General features: G+C 42.5%; 1 protein-coding gene across 9 annotated transcripts in view; it reads right to left on the reverse strand.

Annotated features, from left to right (window-relative positions):
• Positions 1-17,785, reverse strand: part of CHST3 (carbohydrate sulfotransferase 3) — a 68,715-nt gene extending 50,930 nt beyond the window's left edge. For 5 of the 9 annotated variants that reach the window (XR_006103163.1, XR_006103164.1, XR_006103165.1 and 2 more), the window contains exons 1-2: positions 17,302-17,785; positions 15,960-15,996 (exon numbers count right to left, since the gene is read on the reverse strand). The gene's annotated coding sequence lies outside the window, so the exon portion shown is untranslated. Of the gene's footprint in view, positions 1-15,959; positions 15,997-16,782; positions 16,965-17,301 lie in introns of all 9 variants that reach the window. The other 4 variants (XM_042460983.1, XM_042460982.1, XM_042460981.1 and 1 more) reach the window with 2 other exon arrangements.
• Between the last annotated feature and the right edge of the window lie 6,366 nt (positions 17,786-24,151).

A 24,151-nucleotide genomic window follows, 5' to 3' on the forward strand; every position in this document is an offset into this window, starting at 1 on the left:
AATGGAACTTGAGCATCCACAGAGTTTGGATGAGGAGCCTGGAACTAAATCCCAGTAGATAACAAGGAGCCCTGTATTTTCATTTAGTAAAACTTTAAGCAAATTAAATCATTTTCTAGCCAACCAAGAAACCAGTATTTGTTATTATATGTTTCCTGTTATTTCTGACTTCTGGAGGCCCTAAGATGACCCTATCACATGGTTTTCTTGGCAAGATTGGATCAGAGGGAGTTTGGCATTGCCTTATTCTGAGGATTAGGCAGTGATAGTTTCCTTCTTTTTCTTTATAAATTTGCAATTATTGCAACGAAAGGAAAAATTGGCTGACTAGGCAATACCATAGATCAAGCACTCCTTCTGTTTAACTGGCCCTCTTTAGAAGTGTCAGACTATAATTCCCTCTATCCCCACTAGCATGGCTGTTCAACTTGCTGGATGTGGATGATGATAACTGTAGTCCACCATATTTGGACAGCCTCAGGCAGTAGAGGCTGATAAAGATGTTTGTTTAAAATTAAATCCCACTGTTTTAAGAGGGACTTGTTGTCATATAAGTGTGCAACCTGAAGCTCTACAATACTTACCTAGAAGACTTGTTAAATGTAACCTTGATTATTTCTGAGTAGATATCGACATGTTTTCACTATGAAAGTTACAAGTTCATTTTAACAGATAATTGATATTTGAGAATAAATCCTTTCCCAGTGTTGAAAAGGACTAAGTAGACCACAGAGCGACTTAAGCAAAAATGTAATTAAAAATCAAGACAAGATTAATGTTTCCCTGCCTCAATTAAACTCTTCTTTCCTCTAACAGCTGTCTGAAGGAAAAGTCATCATAACCCTGAATGTTCAGTAAAGGAGAGTCTTAATGCCAAAGCTTCTTATTATGAGTACTACTGATTGCCTTAAAATAATGCTCACAAATAAAAACAAGGACAAAACCACATGCAGAGATGACGTGGACTTTCTGTGGCTCACTTTTCCACCCACATCTATCCAAGTGAGTCAGGAAAAGGAAGAAAGAAAGAGCTTCTTTGTCTCTCAACCAAGCCAGAATTGCCATGGCTTAAAAATCTATTTGAGTGTGTATCCTGGTGACTCATGTAAGTGCTTCGATGTGCAGATGATATCTGTATATGGAAGGAGAGATGGGAATTATCTGCATTGTAAAAAGCAGGCAGGAAAGGAGGTTTCAACTTAGTTTGTTTGAGGGCTGCCTGAAGCCAAGGGTGCCTTCCCCCAGATCAGCTGGGATGCAGAAAGCCAGACGCTCAGTTGCGCTCTGCTATTTCCAGGACCTCTGGGGGGTGGGAGCAGATCAGTGAAGCAGAGACCAACAATGACAAAGCTGGAGTTTATAACATACTCCTCCTGGGAAAGCAGTGACCTCACATTCTCTTTCTGTGTTGCCACTTTCCCATGAAACTATGCACTAGACGTTGCCATTATTGGCGGGGGAGAGGAAGAAATATAAGAATGAGAAGGGTGAAATAGTCATACAGGTTGAGTCTCTCTTAACTGAAATGCTTGGGACCAGAAGTGGTTTAGATGTTGGTCCTCCCCCCCCCCCCCCGAGATTTTGGAATATTTGCATATACATAATGAGATGCCTTGGAGATGGGACCCAGGTCTAAGCATGAAATCTATTTAGGTTTCATATACACCTTATAGACATAGCCTGAAAGTAATTTTAAACATAATATTTTTAAAATTTTGTGCCTGAAACAAAGTTTGTGTATACTGAACCATCAGAAAGCAAAGGTGTCACTATCCAACCACCCATCTGGATGATTTTGGATTTTGGAATATTTTGTATTTCAGAATTCTGGATAAAAGAGACTCAACCTGTAATTTCAAAAATTAAGAGTTAAGAAAAATAGTGACCTTAGAGATATGAAATTCATAGCTATGCCTTGATGTGTTCTTCTTCCTGACTGTTTGAAGTTCGAGGAAGGTCAGACAGGGTCAGGCTGGTTGATGTCTCCCAGAGTCCTCCTAAAATCCCCCGTGTTTCCTCTTTCTGACTTTTTGATATCACTGGCAAATTTACAGAGCTACTGACAAATTAGCTGTGATCTAGGGATGGGAAGATTTTAAAATATTCAAAAATGAATGCTCCTGATGAAGTAGTTGAAGGCCATGCAAGTCCCAAAACAATTTTCATCAATTATTTTCTACACAGGAAACAGCATTATTTTTTGCACATTTGCTTTAAAAACATGTTTAAAAATACTGTTTACTGTGCAAAGCTCCATCCCCCTACACACACAAAAACCTTGCAGGAATTTTATACTAAGTCCGGAACTACAAATTGTATTCAAGATTTTGAAGACTTTATTTTTGAAGATTTTCTTGCAAAAAGAAGAAAATTGCAAAATTATTCAGGCCATTTACAGACCACCCCTTTGAGATGGCCTGTACCCGCCCCTTTCCTTGCCGAACTGGGGCCTCAGCTGCCACAGCGGCAGCTTCTGAGGCCCTGATCCACCGCTTTCCAGGCCACGGGGAAGCAGCAAAAGGCCGCTTCCCTGCGGCCTGGAAAGGGGTGTCCTTGGGGCTTCATGCGCCAAGGACACCCAACGGCAGTGGGGACAAACAGAAAGGGGCCGCTTGGCCCCTTTCTGCTTTGCGTCGCCAGCGCAGCCATCTAAAGGCTGCGCCCAGCGACGCAAAGTTGAAAGAAGCTCCGAAACGGAGCTCCTTCTGTGCTGTAGAAAGGGTGCCCCAGGCGCCCTCACGCGGCGCAATCATGACGTCCCAACAGCGGCACCCATGTAGAATGGGCACTGCCATTTTGTATGTGCTCGGCACGTACTAGGGTTAGGGCGTCCGGAAGGGACACCCTTTCGTAACCCTAGTATGTGCCAAGCACGTACTTTGCGCATGTCTAGAACACGCCTTAAATTCCTTCAAGAATGGAATTAACAAAGAACAACATTCCTACACACAATTTGATGAATCGTATGGGTTATATTAGATTACGATGAAGCAGGATGAGTATGTTTTATTTCCCAAATCCTTCACAGACTGAAGAAGTATAATCACCAGTGTGTGGAAGCATCTTGTGTCTTTGTGTGTTGTGTGCCTTCAAGTCGTTTCCAACTTATAGTGACCCTAAAGAAAACCTATCATGGGGTTTACTTGGCAATATTTGTTTAGAGGAGGTTTGCCATTTACTTCCCCTGAGGCTGAGAACATGTGATTTGGTCAAGATTACCAATGGGTTTCATGGCTGAGTGGGAATCGAATCATAGACTCCAGAGTCATACTCCAATGCTCAAACTGGTTTTAAGAAAAAGTATTTCTTCTTGAATCTGGGAAGGAGAGCCAGCATAGTGTACTGGTATGAGTGCTGGACTATGATTCAGGAGACCCAGGTTCAAATCTGTACTCAGTCATGGAAACCCACTGAGTGACCTTGGGAAGAAACATTCTCTCAGCCTCAGAGAAAGGCAAAGGAAAAACTCCCTCTGAACAAATCTTGCCAAGAAAACTTCATGATAGGGTCACCTTAGGGTCAGTGGTGTCCCTAGGGTTGGTGTCACCTGGTGCAGTAACTCCTAGTGTTATCCCCCATTGACCTCCTCCCATTTCACACCACACAGAATCCTTAGTAATGATTTTATATTATATTACTCATAAATCGTAATTCCCATATACCACTGAATGTAATGCTAATAGTTTTGATATAATCAACTAGCAAAATTAAAATTATAACTTCAAATTACAATATTACATGGGCAACCTAAATGTATTTAATTATATCTAGTTAAGATTTGGTTAAAATGTAATGTTTTTAAAGAAAACCTTAAAAGAATATTTTTTTAAAAAAATCAAAAACATCAAAATTAAAATTTTGACATGTGAAATTTTAATGTTCAAAAGTTCTGGGGCCTATCCTTTCTCATCCCACTGAGCTTCACCTCACCCCACTCCAACCATCTCTTAAAGCATTTTAAAGGGAAGCAGATGAATGCCACGGCCTGTTTCTACCAAAAGGTAGGTCTTTGATGCACAGTGGTGTCACCCCCCCTTTAGGGTGTCACCTGGTGTGATCCGCACCCCCAGCATCCCCAAGTGACACCACTGCTTAATGTCATCATAAGTCAGAAATGACTTGAAGGCACACAGCAAGGACAACAATCTGGGACAAGAGGGAAGAATTAAAATCTCCATCAAATTTCAGGAGGGCAAAATGGGGTGGGGTGACTGGGCATGAAAATCATCCGTTCAAAGAATCTTCCTTTTTTTTCATAGAATCATAGAGTTGGAAGAGACCACAAGGACCATCAGGTCCAACCCTCTGTCATGCAGGGACTCACAATCAAAGCATCCCTGACAGATGGCCATCTAACCTCTGTTTAAAGACCTCCAAGGAAGGAGACTCCAATATTCTCCAAGGGAACATGTTCTACTGTTAAACAGCCCTTACTGTCAGGAAGTTCCTCCTAATGTTGAGGTGGTATCTCTTTTCCTGTAGCTTGCATCCATTGTTCTGTGTTCTAGTCTCTGGAGCAGCAGAAAACAAGCTTGCTTCATCCTCAATAGGACATCCTTTCCAATATTTAAACAGGGCTATCATATCACCTCTTAACTGTCTCGTCTACAGGCTAAACATATCCAGATCCCTAAGTCTCTCCTCATAGGGCTTTATGGCTTTCAGATCCTTCACCATTTTGGTCACGTCCTTTTTGAATTGTGGTGCTCAAAACTGGACATAGTATTCCAGGTGATGCCTGACCACAGCAGAACAGAGTGGCACTATTGCTTCCCTTGATCTAGACACTATACTTCTATTGATGCAGCCTAGCTTGAGAGAAGGTGGCTTACCCAAGGTCACTCAGTGTGTTTCCATGGCTGAGTATGGATTTGTTGCAAGGAGGCATTAAATACCTCACTCTGTAACATCCCTAGGAGACTCACACTGGTTACACCAGCCTTGCTCACCAACAGGATTCTTGCCTCTGCCTGAAAATCACTTAGATGGCCACCCTGGGCATCTGACCTCTGGAAGCTGCAGAAATGGCCCACATTTGCAGGTTGGGCTGACCCACTTGCAATGCCCTCCCCGTCCAGTGCTCTATACCAGTTAGTCCCAGAATTTAGGGGCATCACTACAACAGTGCAATGGGTGCAGACTACACCAGGTGACATCTCCAGGGCTGAATGCCTGATGGATGTTCTAGCTCTGCATGCAAAGCACTACTCCCCATGAAGGCTATTTGCAGCCTATTCCAGGGTCTTTGTGGACAGATCCCTTCAGAGGCAGTTTGCCACCATTGCCTTCCTCTCAGGCTGAGAGAGTAGGACTTGCCCTTGAGATCATCAAGAGGGCTTCCAGGATTGAGGGGAGATTAGATTTTTGTCTCATAACTCTTGCTGAGTAACTCTATACAATCAAATAGTGCAACCTTTTGTGTTAATCTCATAACAGCATATCTACATTTCTACTTTTAACTTGTTTTTTAAAAAAGACGTCTTGAAAAACTGTTCTGTGCCGAGGGATTGACTTTGTAACTTTCACCAAGGTCAACCAATCGACACCACACATAGACAAATGAACAGGCAACAGTGGGGTGGTTTTTTCTTGATGGCCATCCAATCAGCAATACGCACAGCTAGGCTTCTCCAGGGGCATATCCAAACTGTATAACTGTAGCAATTTGGTGCCACTTTTGGTGCCTTGGCATTTATAGTTTAATAAAATACCTAGGATTTTCTAGTGTGTTTTCATGAGCTACAGCATTAGAGCTCTCTGGCAGAAGTGCCTCAAGAAACTACAAATTCCAGGATTACATGGGACGGAGTCATGGTAGTTCAAGTGCTATCCAAGTGAAATAATCATGTAGTGTGGATGCATCCATGGAAGTAGAGAAAGAAAGAAAAAAGAATTGCTTCTAATTTGATTGAGGAGGAGGAGGAGGCCAACCAACCCACAGCCAAATGAACTGACAGTAGACAGTGGCTTTGTTACTGTCACAAGGGCCAGCCAATCAGAGTTATGTCCAGTCAAATAAATACAGCAGGAGGGAGTGACTTTATGACTGTCACAAGGGTCAGCCAATTGAACACTGTATAGCTGGACTCCCTTGCCCCTTCACACTACACAGCTATAATACAATGATTCTGCTTTAACTGTTGTGGTTTCATCCTCTGAAATTCTGGGATTTGCAATTTAGGGAGGGCTATTTAGAATTCTCAGAGAGCTCTAGTTCCTCACCGAACGATAAGCCCCAGGATTCCACAGGGTGCAGCCATGGCAGTTACAGTGAAATCACAGTCCTATAATTGCCTAGTGCTCAAGAGTCTCTGGAAACCAAATGACCCAATTGCTCCCAGATTTATTCTCTAAACTGGACTATAAATCTAGCCAAAAATAAATCAATGCAAATCCTGAGGGATTATACACCAGAATTTGGACTGGGAGTGGCACTGAGTAAAAAGCACAGTACTTTTCAGACCACCATGGATGGCTGGGAAATCTGTTGATTGGCCACAAATTGGCCTGTGTGGAGGTGGTACATGCCTTAATAGTACCTTAATTAAATGAAATATAGGTGGGCCTGTTTGATGTTTAATTCTTCTTTTTCCTATAGCAAAAGACAATGTTGGCTGCTGTGTTCACACTCTTCCCTGCCGTGCCTTCAGGGAACATTCTAAACCACACGCCTACATCTGTGTTTCAATAAAGTATTTTTCCAGACCAGACATTCTGGTCCCAAAGACACTGTTTTGTTTTGAAGATTATTTTTGTGAAATGAATTCCTTCACTTCCGTAATGTAAAATGTGTGTCCAACACATTGCTCCTTAGCTGTTCTGGCAAAGGAGAGAGGGTCCTACTTGTCAATCTTTTCCCACCCTAAGAGCTCAGAGAAGCCTGGTGAATGGGGCACTTGTTCCATCAAGCTAATTTTGAATCAATGTTTGCTGCTCTTTTACTGTTTTAAAGCAAGCACTGTGCTCTGTTTTTTCTCTCCCCCTGCCCCAGCTTTTGGGAGGCGAGAACCAACATTAAGAAAGCATTTATTCAGGTAAATCAAGTATCAAGTCAGGTTTGCAAAAGTTACCAGGAAAAATAGTGGTCTGCTACTAGCATCTACTACTGGAACCATAAATCTTTCCAATTAGTACCTGGGAAGAGCAACTAGGATTAATTCTGTAAGGGACCAAGGGCTTATCCAATTCTTTCCCTTGGGACTCTAGAGTGGGAAGAAATACCACAGTTTGCATATACAGTACACAACACTCTATTCTGTTGGATGAATAAGGGATTTATGTGGATAACACTCCTGAATACTAACAGGAATCATCCATGGATGTCCTCATATGCTCTCATAGAGTAATATACTCATGTGTCTATATTGCCATTCCAAAATTTGGCGGCAGTAATGTACTGTGTCAACAGAAGTCAAAGCTTCCAATTGTAGTGGCGCAGGTCCAAGCTGGACAAGGAAAAACCATGGATGAATTTTACGTGGACCTGCCTATGCCAGCCCTGAAAAAGAAGTCTTTTAGGAATATGGAACATTCAGATCCAGAATGGAGCCTAGGTCTGTTTTTCCACCACTGAGTGAATGTTGTTGAAGATGGGAGAACTTTTCCACACCTTTCATAGTTAGGACATAAATACTGGCATGACAAATGATGCAATTGCTAGGTATTTTTCAGTACATCTCCTTTTCCAAAGCCAGGCTACCTTCTGGACAGTAGCTAATTGTCTGGAAGGTAACATCCTGTCTCTTCAAAATGAAACAAAACAAGAACATATCCAAAGTTGCCAACAGTTTTTCATTTGTTCACCAGACAATATTTTTTTTCAAAGAATTCAGTCATCAGCCAACAGCTTAGTGGATCCTTCTTTCTTTACAGGGAGAATGAGTTATTGCTATTACAATTTGTATGTATTGGTGCATTTCATATTTGCAATGTGCTTTCATAATCCATGAGGTGGGAATGCTGAGACAAAAGGGCCTTATTGTTATACCACAATAATCACACAAATTAAAACCATTTGGCATACTCAAGAAATGCCTGGTGTGGCTTGTCAGTTTTCACAGTTGAGACCACAGTTTGGGGTAACAAAAGAATGAGTTAGTGACCCAGCAGTTGGATAGATGAGAACAACAAGGGAATTTTATGAGGGGGGGGGGCAGAAATGGAGTACAGTATAGTAGGTCTGCCTAAATATCCTAAAAGCACCAGATCCTGTCTGATTTTACAAGCTAAGTAGGGTCAGCTCTGGTTAGTGCTTGGATGAGACTGCCAACAAATGCCAGGTGCTGTGAACTATATTTCAGAGGAAGGAACTGGAAAAATCCCCTCCAAGTATTCTTTACCCAATAAAACATTATGAAATTCATGAGGTCACCATAACTTGACAGGTTATGTCAAGTTATGATGGCACACACACATACAGAGTATAGTAGGGCTGAATATCAGCATGAATTTAGAATGGCATACAGTTATGAATTCTTTTAACTATGGCCCAAAGCAGATGGACAGGAAAGTGTGGCTTCTGGCCACTCTAGGGGCATGGTGTTTAGATGACTCATGCCCTCAATGGCTGTAAACCACATGGATAGTGTGCCCGGCTGGGAAAAGCCGGACGGAAAAGGAGCTGAGAAAGTGCACGCTTTGCCGGTGGCCCATTTAGGACTGTGTCAACAGCCCAGATTGGGCCCATGCCCATGTGGTTGCCGCAGTCCTATGCCAATTGGGGCAGGAGCAGCCTGTGGTCATTCCTTTTGCCCCATCTGCATGACATCTTACCTCATACCCTAAGACAATTTTTAACAGCATGCAGTGTGGGAATGAGCACCCCATAAACAAATAAAGGATGTAGAATTTTTGCAGACTTGCATCATTCCTTTCCTCATGCAAATTGTTTAGTCCTTAATTCCCTGCATATACAGTGTGAAAAGGCAAGGACTTATCTGGACTTTGCAAAAGTATCACAGAGTTCTTGGCAAACAAGTGGAACACCCAAATGCAAATGGGCATGCCTCCATTGGGATTAGGATGAAACTGTATAAACCCACCACATTATAATCCATAAAGATGCTTCTTTTAAAACATTACTATCTGGAGGAGGGGGAGAGGAATACACAATCTGGCAACATAAATCACTGTCTTTTAGGGCAATACTATTATAACGGGGGGGGGGGATGAAATAGACACCATCTGGCAACATAAACTGTGATCCTACCATGAAGTGATAAAAAAAGAGATAAGAAATGTATATAGCCTGATGCCTCAGCCAACAAATCTCTGGCCTCAAGAAACACCCACCCATTTTCTCACAAGGTGGCAGTTAGCAATACCATCAGATGCTGTACTGTTAGCCATAGTGTGAAGTCTCTGATTGGCCCCAACACCACCACATCAATTCCAGTGTGTGACATTTCCGATCCTTTGTTATGTGAGGAGGAGTGGGAGAGAGCACAAGGCCATTACCATCCATCTGTGCAATGGTCCCTTTCCTTTCTTATCACAGCATGCTGTCCTGGGAAATGGACTGGGAGCAGCCCTGTGTAGCTTGACGAGAAACAGAACTTTCCCAAGACTATTGCAATTGCAGCAGCCTTGGGGGAAACAACATTTTCAAAACCAAAGCAGCTGCGCTATCAGGCACAAAGGCAACAGTATAAGTCTCTGAAGTCTTTCTATATGGCCTAAATATCCTAAACTAAAGACACCAGATATCATGTGATCTTGGAAGCTAAAGCAGGGTCAATCCTAAATAGTACTTGGATGGGAGACCACCAATGAATATCAGCTGCTGGAGGCTATATTTCAGATGAAGGAACTGGCAAAATAATATCTGAGTATTCCTTGCCTAAGAAAACGCTGTGAAAATTTATGGGGTTACCATAAGTCAACAGGAGACTTGAAGGCATGCAAACATACTCCTTCCACATCTCCTATTAAGAAAGTATAGGCAGAGAGGGGAAGGCAATGAAGGCAATGCAAAGCAATGCTATTTAGGTCTACCCAGAAATAGGTTTCATATCTGTTATGTTCAATGGGCCACTTCCTCAGGGAAGTGTGCTCTGCAGCCTTCGAATTCTACATAAGTGTTACACAAATCAACACAAAAGTAATCCTTGTGAGTTCAATGGGGATAACATCCAGAGAAGTGAATATATAGTTACAGCCTTGCTTCTGAATATATTTTTCTGAATATATATTATGAATTGTGCACCCTTTCTCTTTATTTTGAAATGTCAGCAGCACTAGCTTACCTTACTTTTGGGAAAGTGCATGTGTAGTAGTTTGAACATTGGACTACGACTCTGTAGACCTGGGTTTGATTCCCACTCAACCATGGAAACTCACTGGATGACCTTGGGTGAGTCACATAGGGGTTTATCAAATGGGAGGAATTTCTCTTAAATTCGAATGAAAAGAAAGTGGGGCCAGAACGCATTCACTTAAAGTCGCTAGTTTAGCGCAATTACGTGAATGCGCATTGCGTTCAAACTGGCTTCCCATTGCCCAAAAACAGCATGCCATTGCCCGAATTTGCAGGTGGCAGTCTATCATGCAATAACGTGAAACCACATGATTGCATTCCGACTGACTTGCCATTGCCCGAATTTGCGTGTAGTGGATTATCACGCAATAACATTAAACCCCATGATTACGCAGATTGTCATTGGATTATACTTCCAATTTCCTTCGTCTGATAAACTCCCCACTCTCAGCTCCAGAAAACCCCATGATAAGTTCAGCTTAGAGTTGCCATAAGTCCGAAATGACTTGAAGGCACAAGACAAGAACAAAAACAAGAAAGGAGGAGGTGAACTGTGAAGCATTTCTGAAGAAGCAGATTAATACTACAACATAAAATAGTGGAATTGTGGTAAGGAATATAAAAGCTGTCTGTGTGAATAAATACCAAACTAGGCCAGGAGAGAAAGTGCTCTCTCTGTGTGTATGTGCGTCTTATGTTCGTATGTGTATTTTGGAGACTAAAGGGTGAACATGCTAGAAATGTGTATTCAAATGAGTGGTTTAGTATGTAGGAATTATGATCCTCAGTTCAGCTTTTGGGGCTAGTTATCTCCTTTGAAGGCTCACCTATTTATTTTCTGCTGAATGAGAGTTTTCTTGCAGTACCAAACATTGTGGCAAATATGTAGCTTGCTATTTGCAAAATCACATCTATACCTTATACACATAGCCTGGAGGTAATTTTATACATGATATTTTAAATAATTTTGTGCATGAAACAAAGTTTGTGTGCACTGAACAATCAGAGAAACCAAAAATATCACTATTTCAGCCACCCATGTGAACAATTTTAGATTCTGGAGTACAGTGGGGCCTTGGTATCCAGGGGGTATCCATTCCTGACCACCACCACCACTGTATATCCTGTGGATACCAAAATCTGCAGGACCGCAAGTCCCATCATCCCCAATGGTGGCACATGCACACAGCCACGCTGCCACTGGGCACAATGGGGGCTTGCCATCTGCGGATATGGAAATCCGCAGATGGCAAGTCCACAGATAGTGAGGCCCCACTGTATTTTGGATTTCAAAATTCTGGATAAGGGCAACTCAGCCTGTACATTTTTTGTTCCATAAGGTGGTGTCCTTCAGGTGATTTCACACCCTAGAATCCCTGACCACTGTCCAAACTGTCTGCAGTTTCTGGAAATTGAAGTCTGAAACAACTGGAGAACCAAAGTTTGGGAACTACAGTGGTACCTCGGGTTACGAAATTAATTCGTTCCGCGGCTAATTTCGTAACCCGAAAAACCTTCGTAAGCCGAATTGCCATAGGCGCTAATGGAAAAATAGCTCTCTGCTGCCCTCCGGTGGCGGAAAATAGCGCCGAGGTTTTTTCGTAACCCGAAGAAACCTTCGTAAGCCGAAACAATAAATCCCTATGGGATTTTTTCGTATCCCGAAAAATTCGTAACCTGGGTAATTCGTATCCCGGGGTACCACTGTACTAGTATCAGGTATACAGTGTGTTACATGTCCCTAATTGATCACCTGGCTCACCCTAGAACCTTCTATTCTTCAAGTAGCCAATTTGCTGTTTCCTGACCATAGTACAGTTATAGTTTATGTTGATATAGTGGGCCTGACACTATGTGGAATGGTATCATTTACTGGAGAGGTGTTACAAATACTTCAACAGCACCGATAGAAAGAATACACTGGAAGGCTATATCCGGCCTCTGTTTAAACAGGGCTTCTTTTAATCTACAACCAGACACAAAAAAACTGTGCACTTCCAAAAGAACATCTGTGCACTTTTAACTTCAAGTCAGTTGAAAGTTGTATTATGTTACCTGGTATAAAAAGGAGCTGTCAAGAATGGAAGAAGTAAAGTGTGTAGTCCAGGCTCTGGTAGAATACCAAACCCTGGCCAAATGTTGCCACTTTTCCACCCCTTGTCTAAAGTACTCCCAAACTGCTGCCCTCCACAAAGGGTTAACTTTTGGTTTATCTAGATGAAGGAAATCATTCTAGAGTCTGTAAAATCCTTTCCTGAAATGTCATGTGGAGTCATGGTGATGCCAGAAATATCCAATGTGGATTTCTTAAATGTGCATCTGTTTTCCCTCTCTTTTACTCATTAAAAAACCAAACAAAAACAGATTCCCATTAAAGTTTTGTAGGAGTACATGATGCTCTTGAGCAAAGTCAGTGTTCCTCCAGTGGCTCAAGCATGGAGAGGACATCCTGCACTGTCCACAAGTTGCAAGTAATTAGGGTTGTGCAGTTTAGACTTCTTAAGTATAACAGTATGATAACGCACCACACAATGTTGTTTGTCTTAAAGTTTGTCTTAAAGTCATTTCTGACTTATGGTGATCCTATCACAGGGGTTTCTTGGCAAGATTTTTCAGAGGGGGGTTTGTCTTTGGCCTCCTCTGAGGCTGAGAGAGAGTGAGTTGCCCAAGATCACCCAGTGGGTTTTCATGGCTGAATGGCGATTCAAACCTTGCTATCGAGTAATACTCCAGCATTCAAGCCACTGTGCTATGTTGGCTCTCAATAGTACACTGTATGATTGTAAAAGTTACAGAAGAAAAAGAAGTAGTACTAGCAGCACATAGTGTTTGTGTGACAACCACATATTAATAACAATTTGCATTTCTCAGAAACCATAAAGATAAATTTTCTAGATATATTCCTGAAACGAATTCACATCGTTTTCAAGAGTTTTTCACCATTTGATCAAGGAGGGGATGGTAACAAACTAGAGAAGGTGTGTGGAGGTGGCACTCCACACTGTATCTCAACTCCTTGTTTTCAGTTGCTCTAAAGTAGTGCTCTATGTCTGTTTTACTTCTTCCAAAAGCAAAGATCCCTTCAAAGAGCAACAAGACTTTTCTCAATAAGCTTGAAATATTTTTTTACGTTTGGCATCCCACCTTCTTGCTTTGCCCCTCATCATTTACCATCAGACTCTTTTTTCTTCCTCTGCAATTTGAAATAGGGCTCTATGCAAATCCACACTGTCACCACACCGCTCAAAGTTATTATGCTATTTACATGAACAGGTGTTGGCCTGTTTCTGTTCCTGTTCTAACAATTCCACAGTAATAACTCAAGTGCCCTCTCTCCACCATTTTCATACAGTGAAATTTACTGCTGTTCATATTAGTGCATATAAGTGTGTTTCTCATTTTGCAAATTTTTCAAAAACAAACCTGAGGCCAATGACCCTGTGGAGAGGGAGCATGCACACACAAGAACGCTGCAGAGAGAGGTATCAAGACAAATAAGGAGAAATCTGAAGTGAACTGACAAGAAAGCCAGCAAAAGGTGCTAGTCCTGACACACCCTAAGCATCTTTTGTTACTATCACAGTCCCAAAAGTCTCCTTTTTATATTGCAGTGAATGCATTTCCTTATTCAGTCAAAGAATATTGTCAAAGAAGAGACCATCATTAAGATAAAGTCTTAGACATGCTGTAGTCTTCTAGCCCAAACAAAGACTTGAGCATGTTTTTATGCCTGTCTGTTGCTCCCCATCAATGTTGCTTCTACTGAAATCTGTTTGCAATTTACATTATCATGCGGTTTTAGTTTTAATGAAGCATTCTTTCTTTTCAGACCAACATCTAAAACAGCTTTTTGTGGAAACAAGCTTCCACACATTGTATTCCAAAACTTAAAAATTAAGAACTTCAACTTTATACTTTGAAGACATACAAACCCGTGGCCATTACAAATATTGTTGTCAAATCTGAGGCTGTTTCTACAGAATGTGTTTTGATTTATAACTTTTATCTTTGGTATATCACCTCTCACTCTTCTTGCATTGAAGCTGGTGTATTGTGGAAGCTGGAAACACATTACTAAGGGACTGCATCTATTTTGTACTCTGCACACAACTACATGGACATTTAGGAAATCGATGGCAGCAAGGATAAGAGCAACAGCAATAAGCACTCTTTTTTCTTGCATATTTACTTCTGTGAATTGGATCCAGACCGAATCATTCCTAGAACAGACCGACTGCAATCAATGGAACTTCAGTCTCATTGATTTCAGGTGGTCTAATCTAAGTATGGATCAGACTGTGTTTTCTCCAAAAGAATTATGCCCTGTTACTTTGTTCAGAAATTCAACTTTGCAAAAAAAAAAAAAAAAATTTTTAGAAAATACAAATCAAGATTTTATCTGGCCTCTACACAGATATTCCTGAAAGTGTGTGAGCTGATTCTACTGTGGGTATCGAAGGACTGCAAAAAAGACCACCAGTTATCAATGCAAGACACAGGCAGAATTCACATGGAACTTTTGGATTAACTCTGAAAATCCTTTTTTCTCCTCTGGGGATTACTTTCTTCTCTCAAATTTTATTCCAGTATGTCTGAGCTGTAGCGTATACATTAACTTGGACAAAAATTCAGAATAATACAAGGAAATCATAAAGCCTTGCTCTTGATTTATTATTGTTTTTATTATTATTTGCCACTGGTATCATTTTATGCCAGTAATATCTCACCCTAGCAGATTATTCAGGTTACATCTCCACATATGCCTGCATCCAAATTTCAGAGGGTCCATCAGATCCCCAGAACTCACACCACACCCTTGATGATCCCACATTGTCTTCTGTCTCACAGTCCATACAGAGCATGTGGACCACAGCTTCAGCAAAGGTAGCAGGGTACACAAAGCAGAAAGATAACCAAAACTGTTCATCATGGTGAACTTGGACTTTTGACATGTTACCATTGTCTGTCCAGAAACTGAAGGCATGCAAAAATCTCCTCCTGACACTCTGCTACTTCAGAATCCATGGAGGTGGAATAATTTGCACGTGGGAAGCTAGCATACCAGGGAGAAGAGTTCTAGTTTTGTCTTCAGCACACTAAATGTTTAGGAGGCGTTTGCTTCAAGGGAGCAGATCTCCATTACTGTGTAATGCCAATGACCAGGAAGATGTGTCTTTTTTGTGTTTTAATTGGACCTCACCAATATCAAATCTCCATGTGTATTAAATTTGCATCACCCACCTCACAGACTTACTGAGAACAGCCATGATAAGGAACTCATGGTAGCATTATGTTACATTCCCACAAGGTACAAATTACAGCACAAGCAAGGGTCAATAAATTTCCTCTTTCCATGCAAAAGCTGTGCAAACTCCAACAAAAAAATACCTGTTTTGCAAGGTGTATGCATGCGTTAATCATACCAGATGAACTGTTTCTGCATAGAACCTCTTTTATTTAGATTATTATTAGTAGTAGTAGTATCCCGCTCTTTTCCCAGAACTGGGACTCAGAGTGGCTTCACATTATTAAAAGAGCAATACAATTAAAAACATAGAAAAGAGGTGCATTAAAAAAGAATTAAATTATTACAATCTTAAAACAGATAACATAAACAAGGCACATGTATGTCCAAACCACACTAAAATGAACCAGGATTGGACAGGGACACCTATTTCTATCTTGTTGGTGCAAGAGAACTTACTTGCTGGTGGATGGTCCCTTTTGCTTGTGCCATGCATCTATAAAAACACATACTTTTGTTGAGCTAGAGCAGTCTTTAAGGTGCTGCACTGTCACTTTCAAGCCCCCTCAAGGTCTTTCTGATAAGGCTGTCTAGTCAGGAAGAGCCCCGTGTAGCTCAAAAATTCATACCTTGCATCTGGAAACTGGAGGTGAAACATAGGTAAACCAACCTGAAGTAATTTCTCACGTCTGGTTCTGTTTACAGAGACAGCGTGGTGTAGTAGTTTGAGTGTTGGACTCTGGAGAACAGAGTTCGAATCCCTGCTTGGCCACTGGGTGACCCTGGGCAAGTCACACTCTCTCAGCCTCAGAGGATAGCAAACCACTTCTGAAGACAGAAAACCCCGTGACAGATTTGCCTTAAGGTTGCCATACGTCTGAAACGCCTTGAAGGCACACAACAACAACAATAGCAACAACAACCATTTTTATTTATCTTTATTTTATTTCAAGGATTTACATCCTGCCTTTCTTCCGCAATGGGATTCAAGGCAGGCGCCAATAATTTTAAAAGACATTTCTGTTGGCTTGGGGGCTGTGTCAAATACAAGCCAATTCCCTGTCAAATTTCCATGAAATAGATTTGTTGTTGTTGTTGTGCGCCTTCAAGTCGTTTTTGACTCATGGTTTCTTGGCAGGTGTGAAGTCGAAGGCTTCCATTGTTTTTTGTGGGTTTATTGGGCTCTGTGGCCACGTTCTGGAAGAGTTTATCCCTGATGTTTCACCGGCATCTGAGGCTGGCATCTTCAGAGAATGCTGGCATGGAAGAGAGTGGGATATACCTGTGTGACTCTCGCTTGGGAGGATTCGTTCAGAGACAGTTCGCCATTGTCTTCTCCTGAGGAAGCTGAGAGAGTGTCACCCAGAGAGCGACCTTCATGGACAAAAGGGGACTCTGGTCTCCAGAGTTGTCATCCAACACTCAAACCACTGGCCCTTTAACGCTCAAATTCAAAAACAGGGACTGAAAATAGGGGAAAAAACAAAGTTACTTTCTCTCGCAGCCAAACTTTGCCAGGGCTGCTTTGGGGCAGCCTCCTTCTCCCAGCTCCCTTTGCTTTCTTTGGGGAAAGAAAGACAGGAGAGAAGAGGAAGCTGGGTCCCTGTCTAGCGGGGATCCGGCTTCTTTCTTCCCTTCAGCATCCTCTCCTCCTCCTCCTCCTCCTCCATCCCTCAAGCGAGGCACCACAAAAGAGAGCTCCCTCGTCACCGAGAAACAAAAGAGGAAAGAGGCGGCCAGGAAACCCTCCCCAACCCACCCCTTCTCCCCTTCCCTGGAGCCTCTGGAGCCCCAGGCTCACCTCACAGGGGACCTCCTCTCTTCCTCCTCCTCTTCTTCCTCCAGGTCGCCTTCCTCTAGCTTCTCCAGAAAAGCACCACAAGAAAGACCAGCAAGGCTCCTTCTGGAGAAGAAACCCCAGAGGCACCCCTAGAACCCCTGGAGTCCCTGCCCTGGTCCTGGCTGGAAAGAGGGGGGCTAGTGGAGAGCTCAGGGGTGCCTTGGGCGCTCGGGGAAGGACTGCCTCGCCTCCTCCTCTTCCTCCTCCTCCTCTTCTTCTTCTTCTTCTTCCTCCCCACAAAGCTGTGTCCTCCCCTTCCTCCTCCTCCTCCTCCTCCTGACGCCTTTCCAAGGGCCCTGGCTCCCCCAAAAGCCCCCCAAAAAGGGAGGGAAGGAGGGAAGGGAGGCAGCCAAGCGCACAGCCAGGCCCGCCTTGGCGCGCTCCAAAGGCGCGCCTCTCTCCTCCAAGTTGCTGGCCCAAAGTGTGAGGGGAAAGTGGCTGCCTCCTCCTCTCTTTCGCTTGCTCTCCCTTTCTTCCAGCAGCCTGGAGGGAGGGAAACAGGGAGGGCCCTCCACTCCACCCCACCGTCCTCCCTTCCCAGCCTCCCCTCTCCAGGGAGCAGCAGACGCCGGCTAACAAGGACCCTTCTGTTGGCTTTGTCCAGCCAGGCGCTTGCTTTCTCTCCTCCTCAGCTGCGCTGGAAGAGGCAGGGGCTTCAGGAAGGGGCCAGGGGGTGCTCCCCACACCAGGGGGACACCATTCCTCTTCACACATTGTTGTTGTTGTTGTTGTTTGTGGGCTTGGGGGGGGGCTCTGTGGCCATGTTCTGTAAGAGTTTATTCCTGCCATTTCACCCACATCTGTGACTGGCCTCTTCAGAGAATGCTGGCATGGAAATGAGTGGGCTAGATCTATACTGTGAAGTTTATCACACAGGAGTAATTTCTCTTAATTTCGAATGAAAAGAAAGTGGGCCCACAACACATTCACGTCAATTCGCTACTTCAGCGAATTTATGTGAATTCGAATTGCATTCAAACGGACTCCCCCGTTGCCGGAAAATAGCTTGCCATTGCCCAAAATTGCGTGTGGTAGTCTCTGACGCAATAACATGAAACCCCACAATTGCGTTCAGATTGCCATTGGATGATACTTCCAATTTCCCTGGTCTGATAAACTCCTGTGTGACCCTGGGTTGAGAGGAAGTGATTTACATGTTAATCTGTGTGTTGGTCTGTTGTGTCAGCCAGAAAAGTCAGCCATAGCAGAACATGTTATAAACTATCCTGGGCATAAAATGCTGTTTGAAAACACTGAAATTCTGGACCATGCCAACAACCATCCAGTCCGAATGCACAGGGAAGCCATTGAAATCCACAAACACCTAGACAACTTCAATAGGAGAGAAGAGACCCTTAAAGTAATTTAAGGCCCAGTACAGAATGGTGCTTTGTGCCAGCCTGGGGCCAATATTAGGGCTCCATACGGTTGGGCATCCATATGTGCCCAGCCTTTCAATCGGCACCCGTGCGCCATCTTGCCACGGCTCCATCCATACAGGGTGCGGCATTGTGATACACGGGTGTCCACGCACCCAAATGGCTCTAGCCAGAAGAGGCGTCGTGGTGCTTATGACACCTCTAAAAAGAAGCCACTCTAGGCAGCTCCTTTTAGGGAGCAGGTCAGTGCCATGCCATGCAGCTGGTGTGGCACCCATGAGGGGCAAAAATGGGTGGCATGGAGCCACCAAAAGTTTGTCTACCCATCCTGAAATACACCAAAATCAAGACTCAGTACATGCAAATGAACACCAACCAGGGTCAGGGGGTTTCCCAGCAGACAATGGATCATTAATTAAATAGACAACCTGAGGCCTTGCCGTTCAACAACAGACCAACAGAGACTACTATGTAAATCACTTCTCAACCACGGGTCACACAGTATATATACCCCACTTTCTTCCATGCCAGCATTCTCTGAAGATGCCAGCCACAGATGCTGGCAAAATGTCAGGAATAAACTCTTCTAAAATATGGCCACATAGCCTGAAAAATCCACAAAAAACTATGGATGCCAGCCATGAAAGCCCTCAACTTCACATTATTGTTGTTGTTGTTAAACTTTATTTATAAAGCACTGTAGGTTTACAAAGTGCTGTACATAAAATAAAATGAACCTGCCAGTGTTGTACATTCTAGAAAAATGGAATATAATACAAAATTAAATACACAATATCATTCAACAAAAATATACACACAACAGATTAAAATAAACATCAAATAACAATCAAGTAATGTCTGGGAATGCTTCCCTGAATAGACTGGTCTTTAAGTCAGTTTTAAAGCTGGGTAAAGAGGAGATGAAAGCCATGCTCGAGAGAGGGAGGTTCCAAGAGTGAGGGGCGGCCAAAGAAAGGGGGCAGATCCAAGCCAGAGAAGTAGAAAACCTCAGATGGGACAACAGTCCTTGGTTGTCAGAACGGAGGGCGCAAGTAGGAAGGTACGGGGAGAGAAGATGTGATAAGTAAGTAGGGGCCAGGCCATGCAGGGCTTTAAAAGTCACCAACAGGAGATTGTAACGAATATGTAGGTGGAGAAGAAGCCAGTGGAGGGATGACAACAAAGGCGGGATATGATCGTAATGGTGAGCCGACGTAATGATATGTGCAGCTGAATGCTGGACAGAAATCAAAGGATGGAGAAGAGAAAGAGGAAGCCCCACCAGAAGAAGGTTGCAGAAATCCAGTCATGACACTACTAGAATAATAGTATTATTAATATTAATAATAGAATAATAATAATAATAATAATAATAATAATAATAATAATAATAATAATAATAATAATAATTATTATTATTATTATTATATCCCATCCTTGGGGGACTTAGAGTGGCTTTCTATTGCAGATATTTCAGGAAGACAATTCAGGGGGACCCAAAGAAGTGAATGAAAATTCAGCAGTTTGTTAGCCGGCTGGGTTCGGAGGAATATTTTTCTAAAGTCTGAAGCCCCATACATAGGAAGGAGATCAGGAGTTTATCCTGTGAATATCCCTGAAAAATCATGTAACTATGTGAAATGATTTCACACAACATTGCACAAAACCTGCCATTAAAGTGGCCACAAAGAAGCATTAACATGCATCTTTTTACTTCCAGGGTTTTAGTGACAATGCATTTCCAATATCACTTTCTTTGCGCAATTGCGTGTGATAATCATTCACATACTTACTTGCCATTTTTGCTTTATTTTCAGGATGCTTTTAAATGTGCTTCCGTCTCTCTTTAATGCCAAAATTAACCCCAGTGTGATAAACTCCATAAGTGGCATAACTTTTTATAGGAATTCAAATAAAGAACTTTCAAACCATACACTGATTGGATACATAAGATACAAACACATACACCCCTTCTCAGTCATTGAATACAAAAGATACAGTTATTAGGCATTTTGCTATTTTGTTAATTCTTGTCCACTTCATTACGGCATTTAAAAAAAACACCATACAGTTATAAACATACAAAAACATTGTATTAGAATAGAATTAATTTACTACAATAATTAAAACAAATTCAGTACTAAAATCAAGTACTTTTAAAAGATTAATGCTTAAAATACATTAAAACAATATAACAATCCACCCCATCACATGTCTTAAAAACTTTCTGTTTTAAAAGCCTGTCTAAACAAGAAGGTCTTAGCCTGCTGACGTAAGGATAACAGTGAAAGGGCCATTCTGGCTTCCCAGGGCAGAGAGTTACACAGTCTAGGGTCAGCCACGGAAAAGGCCCTCTCTCATGTCCACACAAGCCATGCTTCTGATGGTGGTGGGATAGAGAGAAGGGCCTCCCCTGAGGATCTCAGAGCCTGGGCTGGCCTTTGGACAGAAATAAACTGAGGCATTCGCCTGTCTCCCTTTCAAAGGCTTTCAAAAAAATGTCCTTGTAGGTTTCCTTTAAAAACATCACATTTTACCAGATCTTCACTTTAAGAACATGAAACTATGTATATGTAAATACATTTAGGTACTACATCCTGAGGGGTAATAGCAAACCCAGGCTCAGGGGGAGTCCGTACTAGGCCCAGGGGCGTCTAAAAGAGACGGCCCCTTTTTAAAAAGTGACGTCCGGACGTCCCATATATTTGTTTCCTCATTATCTAGGTTGAACTTATGAAGATCCTCTGTGGTCTTTACTTTTGTTCTCTTTATGTTAAGCAGTACGCTGCCTTTGACGTTCCTTAGTTAAATGTTCCAAGTCTTTAATGTTTTCTGCTAGTTTATGGCATCATCTGCATATTTTAGCTTGTTGATGTTCCTTCCTCCTATCTTTACTCTCTTCTGGTCTAAACTTCTCTTTGTGTGATATTTTCTGCATATAAGCTGTACAATTAAAATGATTTATGCCTGACCCTTTTGCTAATTGGGAACCATTTTGTTTCTCCATATTCTGTTCTGACAGTAGCCTCTTGTACTGAGTACAAATTCCTCATACTATTACGTGTTGGCACTCTCATGTATTTAAGGGCATACATGCTCAGTGGTGGCAAACCTCTGGCATGCCTGCCGCGGTGGCACTCAGAGCACACTCTGTGGCATGTGTGCCATCACCCCAACACAGTTTGCCAGAGTTTGTTACTGGAAAGTCAGAGGGATGTGGCACTTCACGAGTGGGTTTTGGGTTGCAGTTTGGACACTCGGTCTCTAAAGGTTTTGCCACCACTGACATAGCTTTTTCATGATCTATGCAGCCAAAGGCTTTGCTATAGTCTATAAAGTTCATGCTGATCTTCTTCCGGTTCCTGGTACACTCCATTAGTCAGTGTATGTGGTTGCAATGTAGAGACCTAATTTATTTGGTGTCTCTTTCCATCATATTATGATTGGGTGTTGTTTGTTTTTCACAAATGTTTATAGTTTGTTAGGAATTGTTGGATTTATTCACCCCTGCATTTTTGTGGTTATTTACCTTTGTTCACACAAGCTGTTGGTATTCACATGTTTCTATGTTTGAAACCTTACATACCATTTTTATATTTCTTTGAGGTTTTTTAAATTACATATTATGGTGCAGCTATCCAATGCACAAACATCAGCAGTATCTATTATGTGCAGCATAAAAACTTTGGCATTCCCATGATGAAGGATTTTCTGTACCTTGGCTCAACCATAATGTTAAAATGGGTGATTGTAGTCAAGAAATCAGAAGACTAAAACTTGGAAGGGCAGCTATGAAGGAACTAATAAGATCCTTGAGTGCCAGATATATTCATAAATACCAAAATTAGACTAATCTATGTGTAGTACTTCCAGTTTCTAGTATAGTTGTGTGAAAGCTGGAAAGTGAAGAAAGCTGACAGGAAGAAAAATCAATTCATTTGAAATATGGTGCTGGGGAGGAGAGTTCTGCGGCTACCATGTACTGCCAAAAAGACAAATAATGATCTGATAACAAATCAGGCCTGAATTCTCTGTAGAAGCCAGGTGACTAAACTGAGGTATTAGACTTGGACAAAGCATGAGACCTGACTCCTTGGAAATATGATAATGCTAGGAACAGTAGGAACAGAGAAGACTACATTAATGTGGATTGGTTTAATCACAAGAAATCACAGACCTCAGTTTGCAAGACCGAACAGGACGTTGTTCTGATGCTCACTAGAGGTCTCTTATTCATGGCCCTGTCTGCACTGGCCAGGATATTCTTGGAGCAAGCTGAATTATCCTGGCTCTGCCTCTGCCCCAACATGGTCCTCTGTTCCTGCCGCCATGTGGCTGTCTGCATGGGCATCCCCCTGAGCTGCCTGGTACCTCTGCCGCTGCAGTGAATTGCTAGCTTCTTGAGGTTAGAACAAGCACCAAGAATTATCACATGGCTGGGTGTCCTGTTCTAGCCTCAGAACCTTATAACAGATTTTGTTCAGAGGGTTTGCCTTTGCCCTTCCTCTGAGGCTAAGAGAGTGTGTGACTGGGCCAAGGTCACCCAGTGACTTTCCTTGGCCTAATAAGGATTCGACCCCTAGTCCAACACTCAAACCATTACCCACCACTGCTCTCTTGGATCATATTGAATTATGAGATTTTCATGGCCTGGGAGAGTGAGAGTGCTAGTGGGATCCATGGGATGAGTTTGGGTTGTGTGTATGGGGTCACTTCTCCTGGATCACTTCCAGCAGGAAAATATCTTTGTGCCAAACCCGACTTGTTCCAGATGATGCCCACCTCTATAGTCAAGGCTGGCAAATGCACAGCCCAGTCCTGAAACATATGCAGAAACCGACCAGGAGGAAGACATAGCCAGCTAACCAGAAATAATAAGTTTGAAACCAGTTTAACTGCCAGGCTCAGTTCTATGGACTTCTGGGACCATAGTTCTTATGGCACCAGATTGCTCTGATAGAGAGGCTACGATGTCTCACAAAATTACAGTTCCCAAATTCCATAGCATTGGGACATTCTCTGCAGTGTGATGCAGCCTCTGTGTTTCAATTATACCTCTCCAACTGGGGCTGCATCTGCCCTGCAGAAATATCCAGGTTAACACCATTTTGCTGCCTGGCTCCATGCTATGGACATTATGGGATTTTTGTATTTGTTGCAGCATTGGAGCTTCTCTGACAGAGGCAGCTAAACATTTCCCCAAACTCCAAATCCAAGGATTCCATAACATGAAGCCACAGCAGTTAAGAGGTGTCAAAATTGCATCAATTTGTCCCTGCAGCTGCAGAGTGACCAGATGGCCTCCTTTTCTAGGACTTGTCATGCATTTCAACTTTTTATCCAGGAGCAATTTCAATGCCCTCCATTTTTTGGGGGGGGGGGGGAGTGTCCTTCATTTTGTGTTGCCTTGTCTTTGCCGTAAGGACATCTGC

This window comes from Sceloporus undulatus, chromosome 3 (assembly GCF_019175285.1).
Source record: "Sceloporus undulatus isolate JIND9_A2432 ecotype Alabama chromosome 3, SceUnd_v1.1, whole genome shotgun sequence".
In the NCBI taxonomy this organism is placed as follows: Eukaryota; Metazoa; Chordata; class Lepidosauria; order Squamata; family Phrynosomatidae; genus Sceloporus; species Sceloporus undulatus.